Source organism: Protopterus annectens, chromosome 11.part0 (assembly GCF_019279795.1).
Source record: "Protopterus annectens isolate FY-2018-M chromosome 11.part0, PAN1.0, whole genome shotgun sequence".
In the NCBI taxonomy this organism is placed as follows: domain Eukaryota; kingdom Metazoa; phylum Chordata; order Ceratodontiformes; family Protopteridae; genus Protopterus; species Protopterus annectens.
In genome coordinates, this window is record NC_056745.1 from 523,680,564 (window position 1) to 523,702,468 (window position 21,905).

Consider the following 21,905-nt stretch of genomic DNA (forward strand, 5'->3'; position numbering starts at 1 on the left):
GAATGAAAATCTTTGAGGTATTTGCTTTCACAAGTAATGCAATTATTAACTTTTACTGACATCAGTAAGGAGCAAGAAAAAGTTTCCCCAACAGGGTACTTAGCTTTAGTTGAAGACTTTGGTTCTGAAACTCGAAAATTAAAATTTCAGGAGTCGGCCGACCGGCTCTTGCGAACTGCTCCTGCTTTGGGCACCGCACGGAAAGAAAGACTGATGTAATGGCGTCGGCTGCGTGTTTTATATCCCTGACGTCATGGAAGAAGGGACAGCATCTGACGCAGGACCCAAGACTTTGTTAATCAGGCTGACTGAGGGCTACTGCAAGCAGATAACCCAAATGTAATGACTGCAACAGTCAAACACGAAGAACATCCAGTTATCCCGAAACCCCAGGTAGTCTTCCGATTCTTCCAACACCTCTGTGACAGCTTCCTCCCTTTCAGGTGATTCCTCAACCAACTAAACCTTACCATTCCCCCCAATTCTGGATCAAGTGTATCTGGAAGTCATGGGGCCTACTCCTTCACAACCAATAAAAAAGGCATCAATTTTGCTTTAGGGGCTGTATCCAAAGGAGTGAAAAAACAAGGTCTCTGGAGCCAACAAGATCTGTTGAGGCATATAAATCTCAAATAAATGATGGTGCTGACAAATACTCTCAAAACTTTTAAAATCGCCTTTGGACTCCAGGCCCTCCATGTAATTATGGATAACACTACTGTCATATGGTACATAAAGGGGAACCAGATCTTATCCTCTTGCAGACTAGCAATGACAGTCTAGGAAATGGTGACTTAAGTAGTTTGAAAGGAAAGCTTTAAGTTAAGTGTCACCAGAGCAGAATGTTGTGAAACAAGCTGAACAGGACCAGGACATACACTGAAGAATGAGGTTGCATCCCGGTGATTTCCAAGAATGAATCCATCTCCGGGGAACTCAAGGAGATCTGTTTGCATCCATTCAGACACAGCTAAAGCTGTTCTACGCCCAGACACCTTGGAAGGCAGATGCATTTTCATTTCCAAACACAGGAATGTTCCTGTATAATTTTCCACTTTTTCCTCTAATAACCAGGATTCTTCTAAAGATTCTGAGGGGCTCCAAGAATAAATGTCTGGTAAGCCCCTTTTTGCCCCAGGCAACAGTGATTCGCCCTTTTTTTGAAAATGGCTAGCAGGCAATTCTCACAAGTTGCCTCAAAAATAGACTTACTCACATCAGTCAGGGGTTCTTTAATTCACCCCAACCTCAAACATCTTCAACTGACTGCCTAGAAAGAATTTAATACCTTTTAGACACCTTAATTCTACGGACATCAGAAAGTATTAAAGGTGGCTAAGAAACTTGCTATTACAAAATCATATATGGCTAAATGGAAGAAATGTTCTAGTTGCTGCCAAAACAAGAAGGAAGATCTTTTAAAGGCTACTTACTCATGTGAGTTATTCACCAGCCTTTCTTATTCTTCCACTAAACTTACTTTCGGCCTTTCTGTTCATTTACCCATGGATCCCACTTTCCTCTCTACAGCAAGCAAAATAGCTTCTGAAAGGAGTACTAAGCATCTGCCTGGCCAGAAAATGGGACTCCATAAGATGTTAATTATGTTCTAGAAAAAACATTTTTTTTTTCTTTTGTACCAGCTCACGGGGATGATTTAAAGTTCTTAACATGGAAAGCAGTGCTACTCATTGCTCTGACTTCTGCAATAAGAGTAGACTTACGCACCCTTACAGTGATTTAGCCATATTTCATCACTCACAGGGAAATGGTTATGGAGAACCAATTCTTCATTCATGTGTAAAGTAGTTTCAAAGTTTATATACAGCAAAGTCATTTAATCTCATCGCTCTCTTTCTAGAGCCAAAAAATAAGAAAGAAAGAATTCTACATACTCTAGACATCTATAGGCAAGTCAGGTACTACACTGCTAGAACAAAAGCCTTCAGGTATTCTGATAAATTGTTTTTTTACTTACTAAAGTAAGAAAAAAGGACAACCACTGTCAAAACAAAATTTCCATATGGACCATTTGTGATCAATTCAAGGTAAAGTTTATGCCCATTGTACCAGGGCTATGGCTACTTCTACAGCTTTTTGGAAAGAGGTGGATTCTTGAAATATTCTAGAATCCAAAACAGTCTTCTCACATGTTTAAAAAAATTACAAAATAAGATTATTTTTGGTGAGTCAAAGCAGGTTTGCTAGTACTACTTTTACTGCAAGGGATATCGAATGATGTGCACTTTACAGTTGTGCAAGTAAAATTACCACAACAGATGTTCAAACAGATCATTGGCAGTACAGACACCCGCCCGCCTTCATCGTGATGAATTTTGTTATGACAGGGTGGGGATCTTTTCTTTCCCTTTCCTCTTGGTAGACTATTATAGCAGGGTCTAGCTCCCCCTTGTTTCTAATGCAAGAAAGCTCTGAAGGTTTGGACAGAGAGAACAGGAGTATCTGCTTTAGGGTTCCAAATCAGTTTTGATTTTGAGGTACCTAACTCATTCACTTGTCATATTTCTCTGGTACTGGAGGCTGTCAAGCAAAGCACTTCCAATCCTGGTAGGACAGGAGTAGTACATTTGTGTGAAGTTTCCTTTGCTCTGGGATTCAGATACCCTGTACGTTCAGGATTCCTAAGTGTGCTTCACAAGCTACTTCTGAACAGTCTGTGGTGATGGCTTTGTCTGCCTCTGGTACAGAGAAATTTGCCTCTGGATTCTACATGATGGTGTTTTCCCATTAAAACAGCTCTTTTTTTTCAGTGGAGAGAACAGGCACCATGGTTTCCAAGGGTCGAGTATGTTTTTCCAACTTTTTTTTTTTTTTTGAAGAACCGCTGGAGTTTCCTTGTGTAGTTTTGCATGGGAGAAAGTACAGTTGTGCAAAATCTTACCATAACAATAGATGTCCTTGCCTTCACTGTTGCAGTATTCCTTACTCATGAGGTCTCCCTGCCACGAAAGCTCGACATTGGCCAATATACCAAAGCCTATTAGAATTTTATGGCACACCAGATGTCATACGTACAGTCCCTGCATTGCATGGGCCATAAAAGTGACATCCAAATGTACTACCCTCAGAACTGATTGCCCCAGTAGAAACACCAGTCTAAGGAACCACAGGAGGTGACCAGTATATCCAGGAAGGGAAAGGACTATAGGGGAAGGAAGGAAGGACTGAATACTGCAACAGATAAGGCAAGGACATCTACTGTAATGGTAAGATTTTACACAACTGCACTAAGTCCTTACATTCACTGTTGGCAGTATTCTTTACAAATAGGACAGCGCCAAAACTTAAGAGGAAACTTGGGACAAAGAAGGAGCAGTGGATCCCTCTATGAAACCATGAAGAATGGGGCTGGCAAAACCAGCTCTATCTATAGAAATACTATGCAACTTGTAGTGCTTGGTAAAGGTATGCAGAGAAGTACATGTAGCTGCTTCTAAAATAGAGACAGTATCCAACCCCTTGAAAAAGACACCAGAAGCCACAGCTTTAGTAGAATGAGCCTTTACAAAAGAAGGAAGGCTCATGCCATGAAAGGTATAACAAAAGGAAACAGCCTTTGAAATCCAAGAACAAATAGTTTGCTTGGGTACAGCTAGTTCTGGAGGACCTAGGATGAAAGGAAAACAATTGATCAGATTTCCTAATAGACTTAGTCTTATCCATACAGTAACTGACTTGTCTATACACATCCAAGGTATATAACATCCTCTCACTGGCAGACTGTGGAGAGGGGAAAAGTGGGCAAATTAATACACTGATTAAGTGACAGCTCATTGACAGGGCATATGGGAAGGATTAGTATGCAAGGACACCCCTCTCCTTATGAAACACTCAGAAAGGAGGGAGATCCATAAGGACTTGTAGCTCAGACACCCTTCTGGCAGAAGTAATGACTAACAAAAGAACTGTTTTCCAGAACAAATGGCAAAGGATAAGTCCCCACTACTAAAGGTGTCTCAGAACAAAGTAAAACAAGACACAGATACTGAGTACACCACCACGATTAAAATATTCCAACTTTAATAAATGTATTAAAAACTCACAAACTGTCACAAACGTTTAAAAGCAGATGAAGCATCAAATGGATGAGCGCTTTCAGCAGGATTGTCTTCTTCAGATCATAACTTCCTGTGCTTCATTCCACATCCTTAAACAAAGATTCACGAATCAGGTTAATTCCTTCATTATCACTTGTCTGGAGGTAAGCAAGCCTCCATTTTTAGCCAATAGAAAGACGTTTCTGCTTCAGAATAGGTTTCTATGGAACCATGGCATTTAAGCCTGGGGGGCGGTTGGCTCAAGTTGTTTATCCACCCAATTTCACGAATCTCCATATTTTTGTGACCATCCCCAGCTCTGTCATATTGGCACACATTCTATAGCCCTGTCTTTCAAGCGTTGATCAGTTTTGCCTATGTAGAAACAAGGGCAAAGGTGACAGAATGCTAGATATACAAGATGTTCACTGTTGCAAGTAGCTTTGACATTAAATATATAGCTCTTGCTGTAACTGGATAGATAAGTGATCTCCCTTGTCTTTGAGTCATTCTTTCCTCCCCTTGGCCATTCAAAGATATTACCATTTCTGAAATCCTGAAAATCTTCGTGCCATCCACATAGGCAAAACTGATCAACGCTTGAAAGATAGGGTTTTAACCTCATTTACGAGATATTCGACAGAAGGATATGAAAATGCACTGGCATCTCACATTACCCATTACTTTAGCTTTAAAGCTATAGAATGTGTGCCGATAGGACATAGAGCTGGGGATGTTCACAACAATACGGCCATGAAAGCCAAAGAAGCAAAGGTGTAAACTTTCTTACCTATAACCTTTCCGTGGTTCTACTGTCTTTATCAGAAGGCAGTAACTTAGAAGACGGAAGTAATTGAGAAGCTTTGTCAGAAGCTACAGACACCACAGAGGGGTCAGTAGCAGGACATTTATACAAGTTGCAGTCCTCAAGCACCCTATAAAATTTATCAGGCTTCTTGGGAGCACGAAGAAGAGAATCAGGAGGTTTAGAGGCACTGAAGAAGGCATCTAACAAAGCAGCCAAAACAGGAGGAATAGGAGAAAGTTTAGGAGATTCCATCTGCAGCAAAGAAAAGTTGTGTAAAATCTTACCATAACCACAGATGTTCTTCTCTTCCTTGTTGCAGTATTCTTGTTGTGGGATTTCCTGCCCTCAGGTGGCTCACACATCGGCTCCTATACAAAAGCTTTAGCTTGGCTGCTGCAGCTGTGTGGGACATCACATGTAGGGCCATAAACCAGGGGCCTTAAATGTGACATCCGCAAGCACAATCCTCAGAACTTGAAGCTCAGCAAGTAGAGTAGAAGGCCCAACAGTTGGAGGTGTCAGGTATGGGATCCTGGGGTCCTTCTGTAGTATTGATAGGTTCAGGGTGAAAGGTGTATGAGATTGGGACCTAGGGACATGCTGGGATGAGAAGTAGAATGATGACGGGGTTATTGGTGGGTGGGAAGGAATACTGCAACAAGGAAGAGAAGGACATCTATGGTTATGGTAAGATTTTACACAACTATTCCATGTCCTTCTATCTTATATTGCAGTATTCTTGCTGTGGGAGAGTACCACAGCTACGCTGGATGAAAGGGTGGCGAACACAGAAGAGTCTACAAAGCCCTGTAGGATTGCCCTGGCAAATCCTGCCCATGCTCTGGAGACCTGGTCTAACTTGCAGTGCTTGGTGAAAGTGTGGGTAGTGACCATGTGGCTGCTTCGATAATGGAAGATGTGTCCAGACCTTTTAGGAAAGCCTTGGAGATGGCCATTGCCCTCGTGGAATGGGTCTTTTACTCCCACTGGGGGATTTTTCCATGGTGGGAGTAGCGAAGACAGATGGCTTTCCTGATCCAGCATGAGATGGTTTGTTTGGAGACTTTCCTTCCATCCTAGAGCACTGGGCAAGGCAAAGAGTTGTTTTGATTTCCTAATGGATTTTGTTTTGCCCAGGTAAAATCCAAGTTGTCGGTGTACATCCAGGGAGTGAAGTATTCTCTTATATTTGATGGTGGGAGACGGAAGGAATGTGGACAGATTGGTTTAATGACAAATCTTTGACCACCTTGGGCATAAAGGAGGGGTTAGTTCTCAGGGTTATCCTGTCTTTGTGGAACATAGTATGGGGGGGGGGGGGCAATCCATTAAGGCTTGTAGTTCTGAAACCCTTCTGGCTGAGGTAATAGCCACTAGAACTGTTTTCCATGTACACATCTGAAGGGTAGCTATCCTAGCAGATTCGAATGGGTGCTGGGTAAGCTTTTCCAGGATGACGTTAAGTTCCAGGGTGGAGGGATAGGCTTTTTTGGAGGTCTAATGTGCAACAACCCTTTTAGGAAGAGTTTTAACATCGAGCCTGGCTAGCAAGGGAGGGTCTAGTGGCAAACAGGCTGATATTGCAGAAAGGTACACTTTCACTAAAGAATAGGAAAGCCCACTTTTTCAGTTGACACACATACGTAAGAACTGGGGGGGGGGAGATCAGCAATGCAAGGGTCCCTTCCTCTGTCTAAACACCCTTTAGTAAATCTTTCCCATTTTGCTAGGTATGATTTTCTTGTTGTAGGTTTCCTGTCCTCCCTCAGGACTGAAAGCACTTCCTCCGAGTAGTGGTGTCTGAATGGGATCAAAAGTTTATCACCCACAGTTGTCAGGGACAACATCTGCAAGTGTGGGTGGATGAGAGTTCTCTTTTCTTGTGTCAGAAGGTCCACCTTGTAGGGTAACTTGTAGTAACTGCCCTTGGCTAGATTGTGAAGTAGGGGGAACCAGTGCTGCCTAGGCCAGTAGGAAGTCACTAACAAGATTTTCGGTTTGTATCTCCTGATTTTCAGGAGGACTTTCTGAATCAGTGGGAATGGAGGGGGGGCATAAAGAAATGTCCCCTACCAGGAGATGTTGAAAGAGTCTACCCTCCAAGCAAGAGGGGAGTAGGTCTTTGAGCAGAAGGTCTGCAGCTGCCTGTTCTGAGGGGAGGCGAACAGGTCTACTTGAGGAGTGCCCTACTGGTGAACAATGTCTAAAAAGACAGTCCTGTCCAACATCCATTCATGTTAAGGAGAGGATGTCCTGCTTAGAAGATCTGCTTGCTTGTCCTGCGAGTGAATGTAGGTTGCCTGCAGGGACAAGTTGTGGCGAGAGGCTAGATCCCAAGTCTGCACAGCTGATGTGCTTTCGTCCCTCCCTGTTTGTTAAGGTACCACATTACAGTGGTGTTGTATGTTACTATTTGAAGAATCCCTGGTAGAAGCAGAGGGTTAAAGGTTTTTAGAGCTAAGAAGACTGCTGTCATTTCTCTCACACTGATGTGTTTGTCCCTCAAGAAAGGGTGCCAGGTTGCTTGAACCCTGTTAAGATGCCATTGTGGCTCCCCACCCTGAATCTGAGGCATCTGGGTTGGGCTGGAGTGGAAGGCGAGGGTTTAGCTGGACTTGTTGGATCCAGTAGCTGATCTCTTTCCTTAGAAAGGGAAGGAGGGTGATTTCTTGCTCCAGGTGATTCTGGTGCTGGGACCAAATGTTTTATTAGGTACCACTGTAGTTTGTGCATATGCATTCTGGCCGGTGGGAGCATAGGTATGGTGGCTGCCATTAAGCCCAAGATTCGTAGGAATTGCCTTGCAGTTATTACCTGTGCCTGTAGCAGCTCTTTGAAGTGGGAGGTCACAAGATTTTGTCTTGTGGAAGAAAATCCTTCATTTTGCCCGTTCGGATTCTGCAACCCAGGAAAATCTTGTCCTGTTCTGGGATCAAGGAAGACTTTGGAAGGTTGAGGGTGAAGCCTAGATTTTGCAGAAGGGAAATCGTGAATTGCAGATGATTTGAAAGGGTATCCTTGCACTCTGCCAGTAACAGGATGTCTAGATAGGGGTAAATCTGAATTCCCTGTGTTGTGCAAAAGGCATTGGCCGGGGCCAGGTATTTTGTGAACAATTGGGGGGGGGGGGGGCAGTGGACAAACCAAAAGGCAAAGCAGTAAATTGAAAATGAGAAGAGGGCCCAGAAAAACGCAGAAATCTTCTGTGGGAAGGTCTGATGGGTATGTGTAAGTAGGCCTCTTTTAGGTCCAAGGTGGCCATGACGGCCTTGCTTAGGATGAGTGGAAGCAGAGTTGGGACTGACAGCATTTTGAAGGTGGGCACCTGTAGGTAAAGATTTAAGGAGGAGAGGTCTAAGATGGGTTTTCATGGACCTTCTCTTTTGGGGACCAGAAAGAGACGGGAGTAGAAAAGTACAGTTGTGTACCTACCATAAATGTAGATGTTTGATTGTATTCACTGTTGCAGTCATTATTTTTGGGGTTATCCTGCTGGCAGGCTACCCTCAGTCGGCCAGAATTCCAAAGTCTAGGTCCGGCGTCAGTTGTCGTCGGTTCTTTCCTGAAGTCAGTGCACCAGGGGTATAAAAGATGCAGCCGATGCCATTTTCTTCAGTTTTTCTTGCCCCAGATGTCAACTGCCCCCAAATTGGTAGGCTGAAAAATATGCCAATAAAAATGCATGCACAAAAATAACATTTCCTTCATCTACAAGCAAATACACCAAATAGGTTGTATAGGATAGAGAAGTGCAGATAAATCCCAGCAAAGAAAAGGGGGGTGGTGGGTGGTTAACCTGGACTGCAACATGAACACACTCGATCAACAACATTTATGGTAGGTACACAACTGTACTATGTTCATCGTGTTTCACTGTTGCAGTCATTACTCTTGGGTTGAATCCCAAAGCTGAGGATGGGTGGCTGGGCCAAATAGGATTAGGAGAGGCTATGAGGCTCTGCAGAACTGCAGTGGCAAACCCTGCTCTGGACTTAGAGTAAAGAGATAAGTGGTAGTGCTTTGTGAAAGTGTGCACTGAACTCCAAGTTGCAGCCTCTAAGATATCTTTGGTTGGTACTCCTCTGAGGAAGGCTGCTGGAGTGGCTGCTGCACTGGTGGAATGAGGCCTAATGCCCTTAGGCACTGATTTGCCATGTTCTGTGGATTTGGATAAAAGGTAGGCAAGTGAATGGTTTGGTTGAGGGCCACACTGGACACAACCTTAGGCATAAATGTAGGGTTTGTCCTCAGAGAAACCTTGAAGGGGTGAAAAATGATAAAAGGTTCCACAGCCATGAGAACTTGTAACTCCGAGACTCGTCTTGCAGAGGTTATTGCTAGGAGCAGAGCTGTTTTCCAGGATAAGAATTTTATATCTGCAGTTGATGCTGGCTCGAAAGGAGGCAGTGTGAGTTTTTCCAAAACGTAATTGAGGTCTCAGGCCAGAACTGGTGCTCTCCTTGGAGGTCTAATGTTTTTTGGCCCCTCTGAGGTACTGACTTAGTAATGGATGAGAAAAGATAGGTGGTTCCATATTGTAATGGGCTGAAATGGCAGAGGCATGAATCTTAATTGATGAGAAAGAAAGGCCTTTGTTCAGCATCTCAGTTAGGTATTGTAAAATCTGAGGGATATTTGGTACACATCTGTCAATGCCTTGTTCATGGTTCCAAGCACATAATCTCTTCCATTTTTCTGCATAAGATTTTCTGGTACTGGGCCTCCTGGCCTCCAAGATAACATCCATAACAGCTTTTGAAAGAGGAGTGTTCTGAATGGCTACATTATCCACCATGCTGCCAGATTTAAGGTCCTGAGTTGGCTGTGCAGGATCTGATTGTTTTGTTGGGTCAGCAAGTGAGAAGTTTGAGGCAATATCCATGCTGGACCTTGAGACAAGCTCTTTAGGATTGGGTACCAGTGCTGGCGTGGCCAGTCTGGTGCAGTCAGTATCATTTTTGGCTTCTCGTCTAACCTTTAGGAGTACCCTGGAAGGAGAGGCAGTAGAGGAAAGGCATATACTGTTAGATTTTTCCAGCTGAAGGATAGGGTGTCCACTTTCCATGCTTTTTTGCGATAAATCCTTGTACAAAATCTCTGCAATTGGCAGTTGTGAGGGGAGGCAAATAGATCTATGTCTGGGCATCCCCATTTCTTTGTTATCATGCTGAAGACTTGTGGATCCAGTTTCCATTCGTGGGGATCCATGAGGTTTCTGCTTAGTTAGTCTGCCAGAGTATTTGTTTTCCTGGCAGGAATTGTGCTTGCAGGTGAACTTGAAAAACCAATGCTGTGACCCATAAGGTCATCGCTTGTCTGCAGAGGGGGTAGGAATGTGTACCTCCCTGCTTATGTACCACATGACCGTAGTATTGTCTATCAGTAGCTGTCCTGGATGAAGCAGGTCCTTGAAAGCTGTCAGGGCATTTTGAACAGCTAGCATCTCTTTTTGATTGATGTGAAGATGCATCTGGTTTGCAGGCCATGTGCCCTGAATACATTTTCCTGCCATATGGGCCCCCCCCAGGCATAATCTGATGCATCTGTTGTCAGTGTCTGTCTGGCTGTGGGTAAACAATGGCAGACCCTTGTTGTGGTGACAGGCTTCTGCCCACCATCGAAACTCCTGTTGCAGGCAGGGAATGAGTGCAATTACTGTCTCCAGGCTGTGGCAATGCTGAGTCCAAACACTTTTTAGATACCACTGTAGTTTCCTCATATGCAGTCTGGCATATGGAATTAGTATTATGCAGGATGCCATGAAACCCAAGGCCTGCAGGATTTTCCTTGCAGATAAGTGGGTTTTTGTTGCCAAGTTCTTGAAGTAAGAAGTCAGTTGCATTTGTTTGTCTGGCGTGAGATAAGCCATCTGGGCAGTTGTATTTAAGCTTGCACCCAGGCATATTATCTCTTGAGAGGGCACTAGTTTTGATTTCTTTTCGTTTACTGTGTACCCTAGGCCAATTAGTAATCTTTTTACAAACGCTAGATGCTTTAGAAGGATGCCTTTGTTCTCTGCTTGAATTAGGCAGTCGTCCACATAGGGATATATTTGAATTCCTCTTTGTCTGCAAAACACAATTACTGGTGCCAGGCATTTTGTGAAGACCCTTAGCGCAGCAGATAAGCCAAAGGGCAGTGCAGAGAATTGGTAATGCATTGAGCCACTATGAATCTGAGGTATCTTCTGCAAGATTATCTGATTGGGACATGCAGGTATGCCTCTTTTAGGTCCAAAGTTACAAGCCAAGCCTTCTTGCCCTGCATGGGCAGTAGCTGCTGTAGAGTCAACATCTTGAATTTTGGAACTTCCAGAAACGTATTTAGTATAGACAGGTCCAGTATTGGTCTCCAGATTTTGTCCTTTCTGGGTACTAGGAAAACTCTGGAGTAAAATCCTTGCCCCTGCTCTTGTTGTGGTACTTATGGCCCTCATGTCCATGAGGGCTGTAATTTGTTTTTGTGCCTCTGCCCATTGATTGTGTGGCAGGTCTGGCATACCTTTTGACCTTGGTAGAGTGTGAACATGGAACCTGTAGCCTTGGAACACCATGTTCAGGACCCATTTGTCTTGGGTAACCATTTGCCAATTTGATGAAAAAAGTGCTAGTTTTCCCCCTAAGGGGGCTGCCAAAAGAAAAGTGCTGAGATCTGGCAGAGCAAAGTCATTGGGACTGTTTCCTGTAAGGTTGTGATTTGTCTTCTCTGTTTTGGAGGTAGGAGCACCCCATTGTTTAGGCCTGTATGAGCCTTTGGGCTGAGATCTGCCTCTGGGATGCCTGTATCTGCCTCTTTGTGATCTTGTCTGACACTGGAAAGGACCAATTTTTAGAAGGCCAGTTCCTGCTAAACCTGGGTGGCTGTACCTGTAAGAAATCCTTAACTGTCTGCATGGATTTTGCTTTATCCTCCATTTTTTCAACACCTCTTCTTCCTTAGTACCAAACAAAGTATCATGCTGCAATGGTGCATCTAATAATTTTGCTTTAACATGATCAGGCAGATTCTGTTCCTTTAACCAAACATGCCTTCTAATAACAGAACCTGTAACAGCGGCCCTGCAAGAGGCCTCCAGTGAATCATAACCACATTGCAAAGTATGCTTTCCCACTTGTTCAGCTGCATGCAATAAATCCTGCAATTCCTTGTTCTCTGAACATTCAGTATTTGTCAACAATTTCTGTTTAAGCAGTGGCATTAAATATTGCTGATATTTAAGCATATGAAACTGACAATTTGAAGCCCTTACAGCCAAGGTAGCAGAAGTGCAGACTTTTTCCCCATCTGTCTAGAGCCCTAGAATCCCTATCAGAGGGGACAGGGTTTTTTGCAGTGGAAGCTTTAACCCCTTTGGGACCCTGAGATAAAGTTTCTGGGTCAGCAGCGGGGTTTTTATATAGGAATTTATGAGAATCCGGGACCCTGTAGTATCTGTCTGGTTTAGCAGGTGCAAGGGGTAAAGAGTCAGGGGACAGGCTGGACTCTGAAAATACATCATCTACAATCTCTAGAACAGGTGGAATAGCAAGGGGTCTGCTGAGGAAGTAGCAGAAAGTCTCTGAGCCTTTTCTTAGATTCAGAATAATCTTGGCTCTCCCAGTGGAAATGCTTCCTCATGATATGCAGGGTTTCACCAAAAGAGTAATCCTCAGGAGGAGAGGCTGAAGGAATGGATTTCTTCAGCATCAGAATCCTCATAGGGAAGCATGGAATAATCCTGTTCAGAAGAGGAATCGGAGGAAATAGAAACCTGATCAGAAGAATCATACTCTGTCTCTTGCCTAGGCCTCTTATCAGTAGGGGGATGGGAGCCCCTGATCAAAGTAATTAGGTCTTCGGACATTTTGAGCATCTGTTTTTTAGGCATGGAAGTCTGAGTAGGAGAATGCTGTACTTGTTTATCTTTAGAGCTGCTTTAGCCTTTGAGCTGAAGATGGCTTAATATATAGTTGTGTAGGTCTGAAGACACCCTCAGAAGCCGATGCCTGCTCAGCGGCTCTGGACCCATCTGAGGGAATGATTTCTGAGTGTCCAATACCTTGAGTATCCAGAGGCCCAAGTGGCCTGTGGCTCTGAGGTAGCGGGTGCTAGGGGCTGCGAAAGCGCCTCACTGAGAACCGGCAACTGGCCTAGCAAAGGCCACGTTGTCGGTTTTGGACTTCGGATGCCTATCCTTTTCCTTGTCCTTGCGTTTTTTGTAAACTCCGGTTGTCGGCTGTTCCGACGGCATTATATAATTAAATCTTCGGCCAAAGTAATGAAATGCAAAATCGAACCGACGCTTAATAGTGCGTTGGTTAAATCTAGCACAAAACCGACAGCTAGCAACGTTGTGCTCAGGGCCTAGGCAAGGAATACAGTAAGAGTGAAAATCCTTATGAGGTATTTGCTTCCCACAAGAAATACAATTGCTAACTTTTTCTGACATCGGTCTGGAGCAAGAAAAAAGTTTCCCCAACGGGGTACTTAGCTTTAATGAAGACTTCGGTTCTGAAATTCGGATTTGAAAATCTTAGGAGTCGGCCGACCGGCACTTGAGAAAGTACAGTTTTGTACCTACCATAAATGTAGATGTTCAAAGATCCACATTGCTGCAGTCATAACCTGTGGGTAGTCCGCTGTCCTCGGTCGGCCCGAATACCAAAGTGTTAGGCTGGCGTCGGTCATGGCGCTTAGATCTGACGTCAGTACGCCGTGGTACTAAAGCGCATGACCGACGTCATATCCTCAGTCTTTCTTGCCCCAGATGTCAGAAGGCCCTAAAAAGAAAGGCCAAAGCCAAAAACCATCCAACCACCCATGTACAAACCATAACTACAACCCAAACCACACAACCACCTCAAACTACAGTGGGGAAGGAGGGAGGGAAAATTTGACTGCAGCAATGTGGATCTTCGAACATCTACATTTATGGTAGGTACAAAACTGTACTATGTTCTTCATCTCACATTGCTGCAGTCATAACCTGTGGGTAGAATCCCAAAGCAAAGGGAAAGGCAGGTTGGCAAAATCATAAAGCATTGGGAGCTGCTAACATGCCCTGCAAAACTGCAGTGGCAAACCCAGCCCTAGATTTGGAATAAAGAGGGAGATGATAATGTTTGGAAAAAGTGTGCACTGAACTCCAAGTAGCTGCCTCCAAAATATCTTTAGTAGCTACGCCCCTCAGAAAAGCAGTAGAAGTGGCAGTAGCCCTAGTGGAATGAGGTCTGATTCCAGCCGGAATCTCCTTACCATGATGAGAATAACAAAAAGCAATACAATGACCAATCCACTTAGAAATAGTTTGTTTAGAAACAGGTTTTCCCTGAGTACCCAAAGCAAAAGAAACAAACTGTTGAGACTGCCTGAACCCTTTAGTTCTGCTCAAATAATAACGCAACTGTCTGTGAATACCCAAAGAATGCAAAATCTTTTCCCCTTTATTTTGGGGATCAGCATAAAAAGTAGGCAGATGAATAGACTGGTTCAAGGCCACATTTGAGACCACTTTAGGCATGAAGGTAGGGTTAGTACGCAAAGAAACCCTGTCCTTATGAAATATTAGGAAGGGTTCAACTGCCATTAGAGCCTGTAATTCAGATACCCTTCTAGCAGACGTAATGGCCAACAAAAAAGCTGTCTTCCAAGACAAAAACTTCAACTCAGCTGTAGCTGCAGGTTCAAAAGGAGGTAAAGTGAGTTTCTCCAACACAAAATTGAGATCCCAGGAAGGAGTAGGAGCTCTACGTGGGGGTCTTATGTTCTTTGCCCCTCTAAGAAATTGCTTGAACAAAGGATGAGAGAATAAAGGTGGGTCACAATCATAGTGAGCAGAAATGGCTGCAGCATGAACTTTTACAGAGGAGAAAGACAAACCTTTGTCCAATAGTTCTGTAAGATACTGAAGTGAAACACTCAAATTAGGTACTGAAACATCAAAGCACTTTGCTTTGCTCCAAAGAAAAAATCTCCTCCATTTATCAGCATAAACCTCATTTGTTCTAGGCCGTCTGGCCTCCAAAATAACATTCAAAACTTGTTGAGGAAGCTGCGACCCTTCAGGGTCTAGAACAGAATATGCCAGGCTGTCAGATGCAGGGACTGTATGTTGACATTGAGGAAATGATTGCCTGCCTGGGACAAAAGGTGTGGACTTGATGGCAAGGCCAAGGAGGCTCCTGTACTAAACTCCTCAGTAGAGGGTACCAGTGCTGACATGGCCAATCTGGAGCTATAAGAATCATGGAGGGCTTGTCCTGTCTGACCTTCAAGAGCACCTTGGGAAGAAGAGGCAGAGGAGGAAAGGCGTAGACGTTAAGATTGCTCCAACTGAATGATAGAGCATCCACTTTCCAAGCTTTTGGATGAAACATCTTTGTGCAAAACTTTGGCAGCTGGAAATTTAGTGGAGAAGCGAACAGATCTATGTCTGGAGTCCCCCAAATCACTGTCAACTGTCGAAATACATGAGGATCCAGTTTCCACTCGTGAGGATCCACCATCTGTCTGCTCAAAACATCCGCTAAGGAGTTCTGTGCTCCTGGCAGAAACCTTGCTTGAAGAGTGAGGTGCAGACTGAGAGCAGTCTCCCACAAAATCATAGCTTGCCTGCATAGTGGGTACGAATGGGTTCCCCCTTGCTTGTTGATGTACCACATGACAGTTGTGTTGTCTGTTTGAATCAACACTTGTCCTGGGTGTAGTAGATCCTTGAAGGCCATCAATGCAAATTGGACTGCTAACATCTCCTTCATGTTGATATGCAAATGTTGAAGTCTGGCAGGCCACGTGTCTTGAACCCATTTTCCATTGAGGTGTGCTCCCCAAGCCTTGTCCGAGGCATCTGTCGTTAAGATCTGACTCGCCTCTGGTCGGGTCACAGAGAGTCCCTTGTTTAGGTGACATTCCTGAGCCCACCACAAAAATTCCTTTTGAATGCAAGGTATTATCTGAATGACAGTGTCCAAATTGTGGCAGTGTTGTGTCCATACACTCTTGAGATACCATTGTAACTTCCTCATATGCAGTTTGGCATTGGGAAGCACCAGAATACAAGATGCCATGAACCCCAAGGCTTGAAGGACTGTCCTTGCAGCCAGCCTGGACAGGTGAGACAATTGTTGGAAGTAAAGGGAAAGATTTCTTTGCTTGTCCGGGGTCAAAAACGCCATCTGAGAGGCTGTATTCAGTCTCACACCCAGAAAGCACATGTCCTGAGAGGGTACTAGACTGGACTTTATTTCATTCACAGAATACCCTAGGCATCTTAACACTGCCATAACATACTGAAGATGGTGAAGTAGCTTGTCTTTGTCTTGAGCAAGAATCAGGCAATCATCCAAATGAGGATAAATTTGTATTCCTCTTAACCTGAAGAAGGCTATCACCAGAGCCAGAACCTTTGTGAATACCCTGGGCGCAGTAGATAAGCCAAAGGGCAATGCAGAGAACTGATAATGTAAAGTCCCAGCCCGAAAACGCAGGAATCACCTGCAGCTTGGCCTGATAGGAATATGAAGATAAGCCTCCTTGAGATCCAGAGTTACCATCCAGTGATCTCTGCCTAGCATAGGTAGAAGTTGCTGCAAAGTCAACATTTTGAATTTTGGAATGTCCAGGTATGTGTTGAGAATAGACAAATCCAGAATTGGCCTCCAAGTGTCTCCCTTCTTTGGCACAAGAAACAGGCGAGAATAAAATCCTAGGCCAACCTCTAATGGAGGAACCTGCTGGATAGCTCCCATTTGAAGAAGTAAAGAAATCTGTTTGTGAGCCTCTGCCTTTTGCTGAGGAGGAACGTCTGGCATGCCTTTGAAAGGGGCAATGTGGAAATAAAACTTGTAGCCTCGGTTTATAATGTCCAACACCCATTTGTCCTGGGTGACTAAAAGCCAATTTTGCCTGAAAAGTGCCAACTTTCCCCCTAGAGGAGCTGCCAGACAAGAAGGATCGGGCAGCTGAAAATGCGGGTCATTGTGTCTGTTTACGAAAGGACTGGCCCCTGCCCTCACCAGCAGACTGCGCAGGGGAACTCCACGTCCTAGGCCTAAAAGATCCCTGTGCATGAGCTCTGCCCCTACCACGTCTAGATCTGCCCCTAGACTGTAAATCAGAAGAGGGGTAAGCCCATCCCTTAGTAGGCCAATTTCTGCTAAACTTAGGGGGCTGCACTTGTAAGAAATCTTTAACAGTCTGCATAGACTTAGCTTTGTCCTCCATTTTCTTCAAGACCGACTCCACAGGAGAACCAAACAAAACTTCAGACTGAAGGGGAGCATCCAAAATTCGAGCTTTAACATGCTCTGACAAGTTCTGATCCTTAAGCCAAGCGTGCCTACAAATAACAGATCCAGTGGCAGCCACCCTAGAAGAGGCCTGCAAAGCATCAAAACCACACTGCAAAGAATGCTTACCCACCTGATCAGAGGCATGAACCAAATCCTGTAATTCTTTACACTCTATGCCCTCTGCCAAAGCATCCACCTTCAATTTCAATTGACTAAGAAGAAAATTCTGGTATTTCAGCATATGAAATTGGCAATTTAAAGCCCTCATTGCAAGAGTGGAAGAGGTATACACTTTTTTACCCCACCTATCCAGACCTCTAGAGTCCTTATCCATAGGAACTGGATTCTTTACAACAGAAGCCCTGACACCCTTAGGTCCCTGGCTAATAGTTTCAGGGTCCGCCCTAGGGCTCTTATACAAATATTTATGAGCTTCTGGCACCCTGTAATACCTGTCTGGCTTAACCGGGGCAGGAGGTAAAGAGTCTGGATAAAGTGAAGCCTCAGAGAAAACATCCTGCACAACATCTAAAACCGGAGGTATAGCCAAGGGCCTATGTTGTGGTAAAAACAAGAATTCCCTAAGCCTCTTTCGGGAATCTGAGAAATCCTGACCTTCCCATTTAAAATGCTCCCTCATAGAATGCAGGGTTTCTGAAAAAGAAAAATCCTCTGGAGGGGAAGCAGAGGGACTAGAATCTTCTGCGTCAGAATCAGAATAAGGGGGGAAATCCTGAATGTCTTCAGCCGAAGACTCTGAATAATCTGAAGAGTGTTCCAATCCTTCCACTTCTGGCTCCACCCTAGGCCTCTTATCTGGAGGGGGCATAGAACCTCTAATCAAGGTAATTAAATCTTCTGCCATTTTAAGCATGTGTTTTTTAGGCACAGAACCTGCAGAACTAGGACTGACGCCAGAGGAAGACAAACCAGGCCTGGCCTTTGAAGGTACCTTAGAGACAGAGGGAGAAGGCCTAACCACCTTATGCAAAGAAGGGAGTACAGCAACCTGAGAGGCCCCCTCAGCCTGACCTGACTCCTGAGAGGCCACATCTTGCAAAACCAAAGGTTCCCCCTGAGACTCAACTGAAACCTCGGCCGGATCCACAGACACCACCATGGACTCTAAAGAACCGGCGTCCGGAACGGACGACTCATCCTGTCTAGATTTCAAAGATTTCTCCTTACGCTTCTTCGCGGTAGCGGGCGTCGGAGGATCCGACGGCATATTATAATTACACCGCTTACCGAAGACAAGCCTAGCACAATCTAGCCTACGCTTAATAGTGCGCTTATTAAATTTTGCACAAAAGCGACACCCGACTACGTCGTGCTCAGGCCCCAAACAAGGAATACAAAGAGAGTGGTAATCCCTATGAGGTATCTGTTTCCCACAAGAAATACAATTATTCAATTTTTCTGACATCCGGATTTAACTGAGGCAAGAAAAGACAAAAATATTCCCCAACGGGGTACTTAGCCCAACTTGGTCTTCGGTCTGAAACTCAGAATACGAAAATTTCAGGGCCAACGGCACTTGCAAACGCTGCTTCTGCTTCGGACCATGCGGCAAGAAAGACTGAGGATATGACGTTGGTCATGCGCTTTAGTACCACGGCGTACTGACGTCAGATCTAAGCGCCATGACCAACGCCAGCCTAACACTTTGGTATTCGGGCCGACCGAGGACAGCGGACTACCCACAGGTTATGACTGCAGCAATGTGAGATGAAGAACATCTGCTTTTGCTTCGGGCACCGTGTGGCTAAGAAAGACTGAAGAAAATGGCATTGGCTGCATCTTTTATACCCCTGGCACACTGACGTCAGGGAAGAGGCGACAGCAACTGATGCTGGACCTAGACTTTGGAATTCTGGCCGACTGAGGGTAGCCTGCCAGCAGGATAACCCCAAGAGTAATGACTGCAATAGTGAAACACGATGAACATCCTTTTCCTTCTTGTCCTGAGTGGACTGGTTCTATAGTACCCAGCTTCAGGTGGTGTCTCAAAACTTGTGGAAGGAAATGTTGGTTTTTGGGACAGAAAGGAATGCCTCTCATGGGTGGTTTTACTTTCCAGAAGAGGAAGTCCCCTCTTTCTGTATTATGGACAGTACCCATTTGTTCGAGGTGATGGTTTTCCAGAAGGGGAGGCAGTGGGAGAGGCGGGCTGAGAGTGATGGGGGGGGGGGCAAGGCAGTCATGCAATATTGGAGCCTCCTTTGTCCTGAAAAAGCTGTTTAGGCTGAGGATGCAGCACAGCAGGTCTGGAAATGGTAAGTCTTCTTGCACCTCTTCTAGATCTGGAAGAAGGATTACCCGCCTGGGCTGGGTTTCGCCTCACACAGGTGGCTTTTGCTGGATAGTTCCTATAGTACTTGGGAATAGGGGACACCAATAAATGTTTTATGTCCTGTAATTCTTTACTTTTTTCTTGCAGATTCTTGAAAAGATATGCAGATTGCTTTCCAAAAAGGAAACTGTGCTCTAGGGGGGCATCCAAGATCTTTGACAAAGTTTTCTGGGAGATTTTGAAGTCTCAGCCAGGAGTATCTCCTGAGACCCGAAGCAGATGCTGGAGAGCAAGCAGATGCTTCTGCAGCATTATAGCTGCATCTGATAGACTGTCTGGCTACTTGTGTAGCTAGAGAAAGTTTGGAGGAGATATCAGCTTTAGTAGGGCAGTCAGGAATAGTGGCCAGCATGGAAGAGGTTTGAGAGAGTCCAGAGCATATTTAGTCATATGCATCTGATAGTTAATGGCTCTGAAAGCCAAAGTGGAGGATGTATACACCTTCCTACCTATCCTATCCATAGATTTACTGTCTTTATCTGTGGGTAGGAGTGAGGCAGAGGGAAAGAGTCTACATTGCTTATCAGGGTAGGTGGCAATCACTGCTGGGTCTGCCAAGGGAGGTTTGATTAAGAATTTTTGTTTGCCAGGCACCTCGAAAAAGCGATCTGGTCACTTCGGGGCAGGTGGATGTGAATCTGGAGTCTTAGATGCAGAGTTAAAGGCATCTAGGTAAGCACGTAGGACTGGTAGAACTGCAGTAGGGGAGGAGGATTCTACTTGAAGCTCAAAATCACACCTATCTTAGAGTACAATGCCCCATTTGGGATGTACCTTACAAGACACCTGCAACAACTGGAAAGACCACAGAAGTACCTCTCCAGGAGGATCACTGGCCTCAAGCAGATGCCCTATGCAGCTCAACTGAAGAAACTCCAGCTGTGCTCAGTTGCATACCGCCTTCTCAGAGGTGATCTCTGCCTGACATACAAGATCATATCCAACCCAGAATTGATGGACATGCTCTGCCTAAAGAAAACCATATCCCCTCGAGCCACATGCTCCAGGGATCTAAATCTCACCACAACAATAAATAGGACGTGCTGGGGGGATAGATTCCTGTCCCAGATACTTCTCATGCTCTTGAACAAGATTCCAATCTACATTAGGCAGAGCTCCTCGCTAACCCTCTTCAAGAGAAACCTTGACGAGCTGATGGGAAACAAAGTTTACCCCGGGGATCACTTCAAAAGCTTTGCTGGACAGAGGCACAGGGAACTAATCTAAGGGGGCGGCGAAAGCCAACACATTCCGGCTAGGCTTATATGCCTTCGGGCAGACAGCCTAGTACCTACCTATGAACCTAAAATACCTATTTTGGATATCAGACATCTGTGAGGTATTCTATTTAAAGTAATCTTTCATTTTGGTGATAGTCCCACCAAATGTGATATCCTCAGGGGGGTGAATCTCTCTCTATGGATTCTTCATCAGGAAAATAATACTCCTGGAGTGAAGCAAATCGGGAGGTATAAGATATGGAGTCCTCAGAGGAGGAAAAAAGTATCATGCTCTTTTTCAATAACCTGAGATGTCGGGGGGGGGGGCTGGAGCAAGCCTAGGATTGAGCAAAAGTAGAGTAGTGGTGGATGAGGCTTAAGGGCCATGAAGGCCTGCATCATGGAAAAAGTGAAGGGCTGCCAGTCAGGTAGACCTTCTGCAGTGGAAGAGGTATGCTTGGTTTTCGGTTTCTTTTTTGCTGGGGTAGACGTTGGAGCAGGCCTGGAATCGGGTCTGACTGTGACCGTTTCTGAAGGCGGGATCCTGGTCAGAAGCTCTACAGATTCTGGTTCCCCCTCGACCTCAACGGCTGAGCAACGGCTTCCACAAAAGTAGTCATTAAAGTCGACGGATCCACCGGGCATCCCTCAGCTCCTAAATCGGCAACTCGGCGGGGCGTCCGATACTGGAGAGGCAGGAGGCGGCCTGGGAAACTTGGCCTTCTTATGCGGAGGTTCTGATGTGGCCTCTGAGGTGGGCTCCATCCTTAGGGCTAACCGCTTAAGGTGCTGGTTTTCTAAATAAAGGTTAAGCGTGGCCAGATGGCTGCGTAGGGTCTTCGGCACAAACGAATGACAAATGGAGCAAGTGGTACGGTTGTGCTCCTGGCCTAAGCAAAAAACAGTACAGTTGTGTACACTTTCCATAAATGTAGATGTTTGAGTGTATTCACTGTGGCAGTCAACACACTTGGGTTATCTGCCTGCAGGTAGCCCTCAGTCGGTCCGAATATCAGAGTCTTGGGATTTCTGCATCGGACACTGTTGTTTCTTCCATGATGTCAGGTCATCAGGGGTATAAAACATGCAGCAGACGCCATTACATCCGTTTTTCTTGCCCCAGATGTCAGGAGCCCCCAAAATAGGAAGTAATCACATGGCATGGAACACCTCCAGTAAAAAGTAAATACCATTTCC

The 21,905-nt window shown here is 44.9% G+C and overlaps 1 protein-coding gene across 3 annotated transcripts in view; it reads right to left on the bottom strand.

Moving 5' to 3' along the window:
- RAP1B (RAP1B, member of RAS oncogene family) overlaps positions 1-21,905 on the bottom strand; it is a 1,113,130-nt gene that overhangs the window by 267,385 nt on the left and 823,840 nt on the right. The window lies entirely within an intron of this gene.